At 37.0% G+C, this 13,536-nt stretch overlaps 1 pseudogene across 1 annotated transcript; it reads right to left on the reverse strand.

Moving 5' to 3' along the window:
* Positions 1-294: 294 nt before the first annotated feature.
* On the reverse strand, positions 295-13,271 carry LOC148716368 (uncharacterized; annotated as a pseudogene). Its single transcript, XR_015995262.1, has 2 exons — positions 13,071-13,271; positions 295-1,619 (listed from the first exon to the last, which is right to left on the reverse strand). The product of XR_015995262.1 is annotated as an uncharacterized LOC148716368 (transcript).
* Between the last annotated feature and the right edge of the window lie 265 nt (positions 13,272-13,536).

Consider the following 13,536-nt stretch of genomic DNA (forward strand, 5'->3'; position numbering starts at 1 on the left):
TTTAGGCGCGTCCAAAACTACGAAAATCGGCTTTTCATTGTAGAAAACTCCATAGAAACACTTGCTGCGCACGTTATTTCCCTGCCCTCTTCCCCCACCGTCCACTGTAACTCTAAATCGAAAATGGTTGGTTGGATATACGATCAAGAGCTTGTAATGTTAATGCATTATATTGTAGGCTAAATTTTCCACTGAACGTGATCTGCACTTAGTTAACTAAAATAATCGTGTATGGGATTTGCATTAAAACGCTTATGTTTTTTAGATATTTCAAAGTAGCACTTTTAAGCAAGATTTTAATTGTAGATGCTTTATCTCAAAAAGTATTTTAAAACAACCTAAAATTACAACGCATTCATTTGATTACAATTTCAGCTTTCTCGAGTAAGCTTCATTCAGACTTGTAAAACAAACAGAACTGTAATTGACACAGGAGCAGGTAAAAATGATTGAGCATACTGCAAGTGGCCAAGTTCGCCAAGGTGTATAGCTAATGTTTGAAAATGTAATTGTAAGAAGTTAAACACAACAGTTCAGGTCCAGCTATTTAAATTGAGAACATCATAAGACTTTGTCTCAAAACCAGAATTCTCTGCTTAACCTAGATGATTGTACGAACTGCTTTTTCCATGTGATCATCGTAATGCTTTTGCAGGGCGTCCTCAGTACGAAATAACTTCTGACAAATCCAGCAGCTAAACTTTTCACCCAAATGTACTTTGTTATGAAGAAGGCTTTCAGCTCGGCCAAACGACTTGTCATAAACCTTACACTTCAAAGGCTTTTCTCCAGTATGTACCCTGTTGCGACGGCGAAGATGTTCCGCTTGCCTAAAGCACTTGTCACAGACCTTGCACTTAAAAGGCTTTTCTCCAGTATGTACCCTGTTGTGAAAGCGAAGATGTTCCGCTTGCCTAAAGCACTTGTCACAGACCTTGCACTTAAAAGGCTTTTCTCCAGTATGTACCCTGTTGTGACGGCGAAGATGTTCCGCTTGCCTAAAGCACTTGTCACAGACCTTGCACTAAAAAGGCTTTTCTCCAGTATGTACCCTGTTGTGAAGGCGAAGGGTTCCAGCTTGGCCAAAGGACTTGTCACAAACCTTACACTTAAAAGGCTTTTCTCCAGTATGTACCCTGTTGTGACGGCGGAGGGTGCCAGGTCGGCCAAAGGACTTGTCACAAACCTTACACTTAAAAGGCTTTTCTCCAGTATGTATCTTTTGATGATCTCGAAGGCGTCCTGCATGACTAAAGCACTTTTCTCCAGTATGTACCCTGTTGTGAAGGCGAAGGGTTCCAGCTTGGCCAAAGGACTTGTCACAAACTTTACACTTAAAAGGCTTTTCTCCAGTATGTACCCTGTTATGACGGCGAAGACTTCTTGCTTGACTAAAGCGCTTGTCACAATCCATGCACTTTAAAGGCTTTTCTCTCTTGTGTCTGCTGTGATGATTGCGAAGGATTCCTGCTTGGCTAAAGCCCTTGTTGCGAGCATTGCTATTCATCGTCCTTTCATCCGAATGAACTTTGATATGTTCGCGAAGTTTTTCTACTATTTTAAAACATTTGTCACGGAGGCATTAAATGTTTCGCGATAAGCCTTTTTACTGTTCTTGTCTGTAACAGAATAACAATATGAAGGTTAGTATCGACATTCGATTCATAGTGGTTTTAATTTTGAGCTCTTTTGGAGTTGAACCATGGGAAGAGTCATAAACGGATGGATGAGATATTCCGGGGGGGGGGGCAAATATCTACAGAAGCTGTAGATGGTGGAGGGGAAATATAGATTGTAGATGCGATCAGGATAATTTTTTACCTCCACTGCAGGATGTCTGTTATCCACAGCGAAATGCAACATTAAACAAAGTACATCTAAGCTGTCACACAAGTTCAACATTCAAATCTTCCTCTTGCAATGAATGCAAGTGAAGATTTCTAAACTGTATTGCATATTCTGTCCATGGAGAGTGAAAGTTTTTTTTTTCCCTAAAACGCATTATTAGCCTGAGCACAAAAACCAAGAACCCATATCAAGATTATGATATCAACTGTTAGCTTACACTTGCAGAATTATTTTTATCATTATTATTACGATGATTACAGATAATTATTAGAAATTTTATACTAGAGTATTTTTTTTCTTAATTATAGGCAACTAAATCAATTTCTTCATCATCATCAGTATCACAAAAACTGATCTCTGTGTGCACCTTGAACCTTGGAGACAGACATAACTGCTTTGAGTACAGACTAAATTAAAATTAAGAATTGTTTCATACATCCATGCAAAGCCTCTCTTGCTCCCATTGTGTTTTGCAATTTCTAAAGAAAATATGTTTCACTACCAGTTTTTCTTTTGTATCATACTTTGCCTGTTGTTACGTGTTAAATTTTTTTTTAAGGACAATGGCGCTGTTGTTTGTAATCCTCCTTGGATGGCTTTAAATATTAGCGTTCGGCAAGTGTTGAGTTCTGGCGAGGATTTTTCGGTGGAAGAACTTTTGCCTTTCGGAGACTTAGCTCAATAGATTTTGAAGACTTTAAATTGGGTCGCACTGACTTCAGGGGTTCAGTTGTAACGACCACTTTCTTCTTCGTCTACTCTGACTTTTAATTTTATGACTTTGAAACATTGAGAAAATTCCAGTTAGCGCTTGCCTGGTGGCATTAATGTGTTAGCTGACTTTGATGACTCTCGGCAAAAATCTTTCTAAAACTGACATACAACAGAACACGAAAGCAAACTAGTGCGCAGAAAAATAAGGTGAGATTTTATCACACTTTCTGTGTCATGAAGACTACCGCGATGAAGATGAAACAAATGCTGCTTGGTAATTACTTAACAGTAAGAATTTTAATTGGCTTGATTCGTTCTGTTACAGTAAGGCTCGATAATGTTCCTAAATAAAGGCTCTAAACTGCGAGATTCTTATAAAGAGAGTGTTCGCGTTCATCTCCTGCGTGATTATGGCCCTGTATTCTGTAGTTTAGGCAAAACTAGAGTAATTGGTATTTGTTGGCAAAATGTACCTAACGTGATACCTCAACTATTCTGTATTCACAAACGAAATAGCAACCAGTTTCCATTAAAAAAGCCGTTGGCAGGCGGAGCATGTTAAGTTAAGAGACGAAAACTACTCCCCTAAATCACAATTTCGACCTCATTTTCTGTCCCTAAAGCCTTGAGAGGACAAGCTAATCGAAATGAAGAGCGAACCATCGAGTTTGGATTCGACTTTGAGTTAGATTTCAAAATACAAATCAAGTTCAACTTGTGTTGAAGGAAAAATTTTTTTGGCCAACTGGGATCTGAATAAATAATCATAATTATTATTTCTCACTGTGGATTAGAATAAGGAGGGTGTCAAGATACTTCAGACCTTGAAAAACTCAGACCCAGAAAATCTAAGACACCTAATTCCTCCTTTGCGCGATTCCAAATTTACTCTGCTCAACGATTTAAAACGTGCAAGATAGCACGGTTATGAATTACACCTTTTCAATGATATTTTCAGTAGAAAGAAAAGAGCAGATCACAATACATAATTGGCTCTTGTTCGCGAAATGAAATGAAACACTATATCTTGTGAAATTTGTCTACTAAATGTCTATCTTATTGAATGTGCAATACAGCTCACAACACAGTGACCGGATGCGTGCGTTACCTTTGAAATAATTTCAATAATTTATTCATAACCATATCATGTCACAAAGATTGGATACTTCTAAAATGTATGGCTGACAAAAAACTGCACTAGAAAAATGGTTGAGGACCGTAGATTACGAAGGTCGAAATGGCCTAATGCTGACCACAATACAAAATATCCAAAAAGAAAAACTGAAACGTACTGTGTAAGACATTAATTTTCTGAGATAAAAATGGATTAAACTTTACTTGAAAGATCATTCTCAGATATAATTTAGTAGCTCCTGTTTAAATGGCCGTTCCGTACTGATGGAGGTCAGTTTAAACAGGACGTTGGCAAAGGTTTACCACGAATGACTAACAGTGGTTGCCGCTTAATCATGGAGGTGAAAATTACAGCAACTAACGGGAACAAAACTTTCAGGGTTTTCACATCCTACCTCTTACTACAGGTTCGACCGTATCTAAAAACATTACCACAACTCGAAGTGTAACTCGAAGTCCGACTCGAACTCGAACCAGAACCCAAACTAGAATATAAACTCGAGCATACCTCACGCCCGCATTTTAAATGCCAGAGGGGGTGTTAGTAATGATGTCAAATGCCAGAGGGGTTGTTAGTAATGATGTCAAATGCCAGAGGGGGTGTTAGTAATGATGTAAAATAAAGCTCTCTCTTTTTTAAGCACATACATGCCAACCAGAAAGCTACCGAATCTCAAACTGATCAATGTGTTTAACAAGCTGGTAAAGCGATGATCGGAAAATAATTATTTTTTTAGAGCGCATGATTCTCGTTTTGTCCAAATTAATACAGCAAAGAGGCACTTGTTTGTTGTTGGCCTACTTCGTCTCAAACTGAAGGAAAGAGCATTAGCTCACTAGTAAATGGCATGTGCTTTTCGACATATCGTGTACCACATTCAAGGGAGGCCTAGTACGGTCAGCAAACAATTCATAACATGGCGGATTATCACCCAAAGGCAATACTTTAGTTTTAGATTCGTTTATATTTAAGTAATTACGCTTGAACCATGACTGCAGCACATCGAATTTTCTCTGAGATCTTAACTCTAACGCATATTGAGTGGGATGTGACCGATACAGTGACGTATCATCAGCATAAAGACTTAGTTTAGCATCTTTGACAAAATAAGTGAGATCATTAATGAATAGGTTGAAAAGTAGAGGTCCCAATATTGATCCTTGAGGAACACCATGTTGGATTGTTTTCCAATCTGAGTAGTTATTACCAATCTTAACTCGTTGCAACCTATCATGCAGATAAGAACGAATAAGGTTCACTGCGCTTTCGGTAAAGCCATAAGCTTTCCACTTGGAAATAAGTAGGCTAAGAGAGATTGAGTCAAAGGCCTTTGATAAGTCCACTGCAATGGCAATACAATGATCCTTATTATCCAGAGAAGCTCTGAAATCATCAGTCATTTTAAGGAGCAGTCGCACATGAGTGACCCTTCGAAAAGCTTGATAGACTATTACTTAGTATCCACTTTGCAAATTCATACATTTGGTCATGCAAAACTCTTTCAAAGAATTTAGAGACGCATGTTAACACAGACACTGGACGATAGTTCGCCTTATCGGTAGGACTATCCCTCTTGTAAAGGGGACTCACATTGCTGCGTTTCCACAAACTTGGCCAAGCGTGGATGGTTATGCAGTGATTTATAAGGTTGGTAAGTAGTACTGCCAATGCCTCAGAGGAAACAGTAATAGCCCTTGGTGATATTTTATCCGGACGAGTGGCCTTTTTACGATTCAGAGAATCTATCAGTTTCTTTCAAATAAAAAAAATTATGTTTTTGGAATAAGTTCTTTTGATTTTCCGGCGAATATTAGTTCCTGTCTGGATGTGAATGTGAGCTGCTATTCAGCGACTAGCGAGTTGTCAGTTTGTATTGCTTGCTACCGACAATTGATCAAGTTCAAAAAGGCCTCTGTTCATCTTGAAGAGCTCAAAGATAAATTGAAGGGAATCTTCAAGGATCGAGAAATTCCCAGAAAGAAGCGCTTATCAAGCGTTGAGAGCGACGGTGGAGAAATCCAAGCTTCGTGCCGTGGGAAATACTCGAAATGTTTACAATTCGATCCGATCAATACGACTTGTACCTCTAATGCTACAGCCAATTCTAATATTTCTACCACGATCAGCCGACAGGGACGTTATACTCGGGCAAGATTTCCTATTGGTTCTATTGCTGTATTAATTTAGATGCCCCAAAATTATATCACTGGATAAACAAACACAAGAAAAACATGCTCAGGGGTATCAGAGCTAGATATTAACAGAGTAAACAAAACACTTCTTTGTTGTTGCCTCGTGGGAAATTGAATTCTGTAGTCCATAGCTTTTGAGAATTCACACTGTCTATTCAGTATGCCACTGCAGTGTTAAGTAGTCTATGAATAGTCTGGAACAACACAAATGTACAATATATGAGAGCCTAGTGACAAGTATGTGCCAATGATGACAAACTGTTACAGCCGAAAAATGTCAAAACAGCACCCTGAAAAAGTCTGTTAGCCCAGATTTTAACCCAAGAAGTACCCAGGTGCTGCAACTACTGATATAAATGAAATTGATATAAATCTCTTCATACGAATCTGATCTATTCAAAAGTCTGAAAGATTTGCAATCTCGCTGAATAGTGACTAATAGCAGTCTAAAATTTTTCCTCAATATGCAACCAGAATACAATTTGATACTGGCAGCAGCACCAATGAAGAGATTCAATTGATCAATATAACCCATGGAATCTTCATAGCATTCTTAATCAAACTTCAGACCATTATCATAAATTATTTTTCTCTCTTACATGTACATGTATACAGTAATTTCTTCACAAGTGAAATGTAACTAATCTCAAAGTATGAGTAGCACACAATTAATTTTGTCACTAATCAGACAATGAAATTCACCAGTAATCTGATTTAAAAAATATGATGAATTTATTAGATCACTCATTTTCTTACCACAATGTACTTGGAGGGCCAAAGAAGCTGTACTGTTCTCCCCAACCCCCTCCCCCACAGTGATTTCCACCACTCTGTGTTCTGTTTTTGTTACTGCCAAACTTTTTTGCCCTGCCCATTTGCCCTCTTTCTTTAAGTCCTTAATCTGCCTCTGCCCAGTACATGATACAGTTAACACGTTAATGTCACTTATTAGTAATCAGTGATCCAATGCCATATTCTCAACAGTTGCCAATACTACTGGTGGCATTACATCATTTCATATTTCTAACTCCATTGTAGGATCTCTGTTATCCATGGGGAGATGCGACATTAAACAAAGTACATCTAAGCTGTCAAACAAGTTCAACATTCAAATATTCCTCTCGCAATGAATGCAAGTGAAGACTATTTCTAAACCGTATTGCAATGAATGCAAGTGAAGACTATTTCTAAACCGTATTGCATATTCTGTCCATGGGTTCACATCAGAGTGAAAGTTTTTTTTCCTGAAAATCATGCATTCTTAGCCTGAGCACAAAAACAAAGAGCCCATATCAAGACTATGATATCAACTGTTGGCTCACACTTGCAGAATTATTTTCATCATTACTATTATTACAGATAATTATTAGATATGTTATAACCCAGAGTAATTTTTCACTAAAAGCAACTAAATCAATATCATCATCATCATCAGTATCACAAAAATTGATCTCTATGCCCACCTTGAACCTTGGAGACAAACATAATTGTGTTGAGTACAAAACAAAATTACAATGTAATATATCTCATAATTGAAGACTCCAAACAAGATTTTGTTATGAACTTTTCCTATTGCAAACGCGGGAGTGTGAAGAGTCACTGGGAGCATTGGTAATCCTTTCACTCCCAAGATGTAATTAGTAATTCTCTTCATTAAATGTATGAAAGCGATCCTCGCAGTAATAAACCCTACTTATGTACTAGCGAAAATAAGGCCTGAGAAAAATTCAAGCCCATATGGGATTTAAAATTATGACTTCTGTGATCAGTACAGTCCTCTATAAACTGAGCGAACAAGCCAACTGGGAGATGGTCATTATGTTGGTTTGTATTAAACCTGTTGAAGCGATATCAATCAATTAATTTTGAATATATGAAAGTCATGTAAGTGTACTGCAGTTTCATGAAATGTTTGAAAGCAATCCTCACAGTGATAAACCCTACTTGTGTAGTGTTTAGTCCTGTAATAAAAAAGTAACATTACCAACCAACATAATGACCAGACCCCAGTTGGCTTATTTTCACTATTTAGCAAGCTCTTAAAATGGGGTATTTTTACTGGTTGTGCATTAAAAATTAAAATCACCTTCATACACAATTTAGCCTTGGTAACTTGAAAGACACAAAATTTTATTTTTAAATCCAACCTTCTTTTTATCAAAATAAGCAGTATTGCTTAATTTTAGCTGTTTTTGATTGCCTGGCTGTGGGCATTTTGCACTTTTTCGGACAGTTTCTCAGTTAGCTTGAAGTCCTCGCCTTGGCCAAAATACACCAAGTACGGAACTATTTTCCAAAAAAAGTCACCTTCTACTATCAAACTTTTTATCTTCTTCAAATATGTTCTTTATTAGACTGTTCATGGCAAATACTTGGAAAAAAAATCGGGTGTCACTGGGCTTGTTTCCTCACAAACTGCCGCAAAAGTTGGACATGGTTTTGAGATCGTAGTCAGGATGGAGAATTTGCATGGTGAGGACTGGGACGAGACACAAAATGGTGCCCATCGTGTTCGATGTATGCACTCGATACACATACATACATTTAATTGATAAAGCAGGATGTGTTACATAATATGGCAGCCAAGGGCTGATGTGGACCTGCATCCAAAAATTATAAAAAATACCTATGCATATATTTTACAACAATATTGGTAATAAGAAAAAAAAATAGGTTAAGATTATATAAAATGTACAGGGTAAAATCAAGTTAAAAATATACATAGTCATTGTGTTTGTTAGCTAGCATAGGAGCTCTGAATGAGAAATTATTGATTTCCTTGGAAAATCTACCTAAAATTTGCTTGAAATTGTCTTTACTTATTGTCTCATTTATATTGATTAATCTATTAAGGAATGTCAAAATTGTTGGTCCCCTGTATTAAATAGATTGTTTGCCAATTTCATATTTTACATGTGGAATAACAAATTGGCTGCCCCTTCGTGAAGATCTACCCCCAGATTTTAAAGTAAATAAATATGCAAGGTTGTCAGGAACATTATATTTGATGACATCAAACACGAACAGCAGTAAACGCCTGTTGTAGAAGTATGACATGGGAAGCCAGTTAAGACTTTGAAGATCATCTTGTTCATGAATTAGTCTAGCTGCTCTTTCATGTACAGGATTCAAGGAGAAGCTTATTTCCGGTTGATTTTATGTGTTTGATATCGCCAACACAGAAATTCATACTTGGAAAGCGTGCAAAAATAACAAAGAATGAGGTAAGTCAAGATTTGATGAGATTTTGAAGCTATAAACCTTTAGTTGAAACTATTTTGTAGCGCTGGCATTTTGTTAATTCCATTGAGCTAGGGTTCAATATTTTTTGGTTTGGGGCAACAAAGGCTTGACAAAGAAACTTGAAGAAAACACTGTTGATTTCTGTTCTTTGTATGCTTTTTTTTTTTGGTTTCTATACACAGCAAAATGTGAATTCTTCACCCATCACTCTAACAGGAGTGATATATACAGTACAATGTAGTATACTCTGAAAAACTACAAACTGTACTTTAAAATTTGCTTTTTATACTTCAGAACCACACTTCAATGTCTCACTGGTCCTCATCTGACTACTACATTTTCCGTGCAAATATTATTTCAGGACATTAATTGCACAAATCACAATCTTAATTAATTTGCATTACCTATAAAGTACTGACATAATTTGCGCCAGCACCCACTTGTTTGAAGAGACTCTGGGTTTGTTGTCAAACCTCTCCATCAGAACTTGCTTCAACCCTTCTTCCTTGCCTCTTTCCTATACCACTTGTAGGTGAGGGAGACCATGCCATGTCATATGACGCTCCTATCTCCACATTTTCCTTTTCACTATCATCTTTCCATAGGTTTCTTTTGCTTTCTAAACTTTCCAGACATGACTCCTTTGCCAACTTTTCAATTTGGGGCCCTACTTCCCTCTCGAGAGCCTTCAGCGCCGACTCTCCAAGTGATGGTATGTTGATGGATGACAACAACTCCTTTACATGGGTAGGACCTGTGCCTGTGTGTAGCATCCTTCAAATATGTCGATTCAACTTATTAAAAAATTGGCTAGATGTTAAATGGATGCTTTAATGGTGGAAAACAATATTTTTAGCAATGCAGTAAATGGTTTGAACCCGGGGGTAACATGTGAAGGTGTAGTCTGATCGTCCGGGTGAGTGTAGTCCTGAGAAGGACTGTTGTCGGTGGCAGTGACTGACGTTTTGACAACCTGTGCGGAAGTCATCATCAGAGTCAAGTGAGTGATTGTTGTCAGTAGACAACAATCACTCACTTGACAACAATCACAACAATCACTCACTTGACTCTGATGATGACTTCCGCACAGGTTGTCAAAACGTCAGTCACTGCCACCAACAACAGTCCTTCTCAGGACTACACTCACCCGGACGATCAGACTACACCTTCACATTTTTAGCAATGTTAAATGTAAACAAAACCTGCAGCGAGCTTCGTGTTTACATTAAAGATTGGTCTCCCTTGTGTTGTTCCGGTGCTGCGGTGGGTCTTGTTTGTTCGACAGATATTTGTCTCTCCACACTCAGAGTTAGAACAGCATATGCAGAGTAGTGATGCTAGCCCAGAGACTGTTTCTTCTATGCAGTTGGAGAGCCATAGAGCTGCCCCACATGCTTCACAGCCCCATCCAAAGCCTCAGCAAGGACATTTAATTCTACAACTCGACAGCCATGAAGAGGAAATCCACTGCAGACTTCCGAATCGCGCACATTCTTTACATTTTCTTGGTTTTCAAGAGCAGACCAGGAAGTTTTCAGCTGATTTGCAGCATTCTTATTGCGAACAAAAGCTTTTGCAGAGCAAAAGCGGCCCTTGTATGTTCTTCTCACACTAGCAAGAAGAACAGCCGCCATCTTGGATGTCGCAATGTTATGCGCAGAAAAGGTTGCGCAATGAAAAACAAGGGAATCACGTTAAGTTATCTTCATCTAACACCAAATTCTCAGAACTGATTTACCAGGAAATGTGTAGCAGCTAGAAAGGAGAATTAACAATCAGATATTAGAGTTAAAGGTTAATCCAGTAGCACTTTATCTCAAGAACATTTGACAGAGGAAATGTGTGAGGTCCAGGCAAGTTAAACAATCTCTTTAAAAAAACCCACTCAGATAAATAAACTTCAGATAAATAAAGTGTATTTCAGTTGAAACTGTGCGACTTAAATAACCTGGTGTAGACATCGACTTCCTTTCTGAACACATTCTGGAACATTCTTTTTAGAGAGAAAAACATGTAGAAATAAATATGTGCTGATTAAGCTCTGAGTATTCAATACATTACTACACGATCACGAAGATGTACATGCTAATGTGAAATGTTAAACATAGTCCAAACGATTATTCTGAATTGTGCCCTTTTGAAAGTTGTTGATGTTTATTTGCCTTCAATAGTTCATTACATCACATAATAGATACTACAATATAAACAAGATACGGCAGGAGATCTAGCAAGCTCTGCTGAGCTTTTTTAAAGATCCCAATTTAATTATAATATCATTTGAAATAATTTACTAATAATAGATGGCGGATATTTATTCTTTCTTATTGATCAGAGATTTGCAAATACACAATTATTTTGTTTTCTCAACATGCTGATAGAAACTCAAATACCTCTAATACAAATCATTTTTTTGAACATATAGTTTTAGCAATTTTTTGAAAAGATTGTAAGAATTTATGTTTCTAATCTCACTCCATAGACTGTTCCATACAATGGCTCCCCTATATCTCATAGAAAATTTACCATAATTTGTTCTAGTAAATTCTATATGTATCGGTGACACTATTCATGTACTCTAAGAATGTAAGTTATCATTGGTAATAAAAAAGTTATTAAAAAATACTGGAAGCTTGTCATGGTAATATGATACATGAAAACTGCCGTCAGGTATGTGTTTAGTTCTTAGATTTTTAGTATTTCTAACAACTGAAACAAAGGTCTTGTATCTTCATTATAATTTGAGAAGGTCATGATCCTCACAATTTTCTTCTGTATCTTGAAGATAGAGAGAAGTCTAGTCGGATAAGTACTCCCCCAAATGATGTTACAATAATTCAAGTAGGGGTAAATCATGGTATGATAAAAAGTTAGCAATGTTTTAGAGGTTAAGTGATGTCTTGCCCTGGCCATTATGCCTGTCATCTTTGAGATTTAACTAGCAATATGGTTAATATGGTACTTCCAAAAGAGTTCTTCATCAATGTATATTCCCACAAATTTTGTATATTTCACTTGGTCAATTGTATGTTCGTTAATAATGACATTTGCTTTGTGTTTTAGCTTTTTTCTATTACTTTTAAATATTATGAAATTTGTTTTATTAATATTTAGAGATGACTTAGTAGTTGTAGTTAGCCAAGCTGTTACTTTTTTGAGTTCTTGATTCATAGTTTTATATAGGGTCATTACATCATGGTGATTTAAGAACAAATTTGTGTCATCTGCAAATATAATAAATGATAATATCTGGGAACATTTGGTTATATCATTTATGTAAATTAGAAATAACAGAGGCCCCAAGACGGAACCGTGAGGTACTCCACACTTGACTGTTAAACTGTTCGAGTTGGTTGTCTTATATTTTACAGATTGTGTTCTACATGTTAAGTAGTTCTTAAACCAGTCGAATGCAACTCCTCTTATCCCATAGTGCTCTAGTTTTTGAAGTAAGATATTATGATCCACAGTATCAAATGCTTTGGAGAGGTCTAGAAATACACTCATGGTAAATCGTTTAATATCATCAATTGCTTTTGATATCTTTGTCACAAGTTCTAAAATAGCTAGGTTTGTTGATCGCTTATTACGAAATCCATACTGACTTTCACTCGAAATGTTATGTTTATCTTGGCCACTAACAATTTTCTTATACATTAGACAAATTCGTATTGGTAGTGTTATTGACAAACAAAAAAGAAACCATATACATATAACGCCAGTCATTAACTCTCGAAATTTAATTTAATAAACTCTCCACAGAAGCTATTTAAATGACGGCAAGATACTCCACAACCTCTCGACATTTCTGGGTTGGAATAATTATCCATCAAATGTGTCGAAGCTAAGTCTTAAATGTTGAGTAAAAATGACTAAGTATCAACTATTAAAGTTAAAATCATTTCTCACGCAACTGGTGTGGGTGTAAAACTACAGCTTACCTCAGAAAGATGCAAAAATTCGAAGCAACAAGTCTGCATGAGGACATCACACACACTGCTCAATTTTGGCGGCTAGATCCAGTTTCCTCACGGTATACTTCGTGAAAGATTTCACACTGGACTGGACTTTGAAATTCTCCTCATTGTTTAAACAAACAAAACAAAGAGATTTATAGCCCTTTTTACAGTTCCCGGCGCTATACTGAATGTGTAACCGCGCAAACATGATAGCGAGGTTAGTGTTGAGTCGCATCGCGAGTTCTAGTGAGAATTTAGTGAAATGTGGTGGTGCTCTGTCCTTTTCATCGAGATATTTCGACAATGAACGATACTTTCGCTACGCAGGATATTCTTCCTTCTTCTTCGAAAAGAATAGGAAGACACTGTGCCGCTTTTTGGTTGTGCTAATAGCTATAATGACACAACAGGCAATCCAACAGGTCTTCATTTCTTCTTGTTTCCTAAT

The sequence above is a fragment of the Stylophora pistillata genome, chromosome 14, assembly GCF_964205215.1.
Source record: "Stylophora pistillata chromosome 14, jaStyPist1.2, whole genome shotgun sequence".
Classification (NCBI taxonomy): Eukaryota; Metazoa; Cnidaria; class Anthozoa; order Scleractinia; family Pocilloporidae; genus Stylophora; species Stylophora pistillata.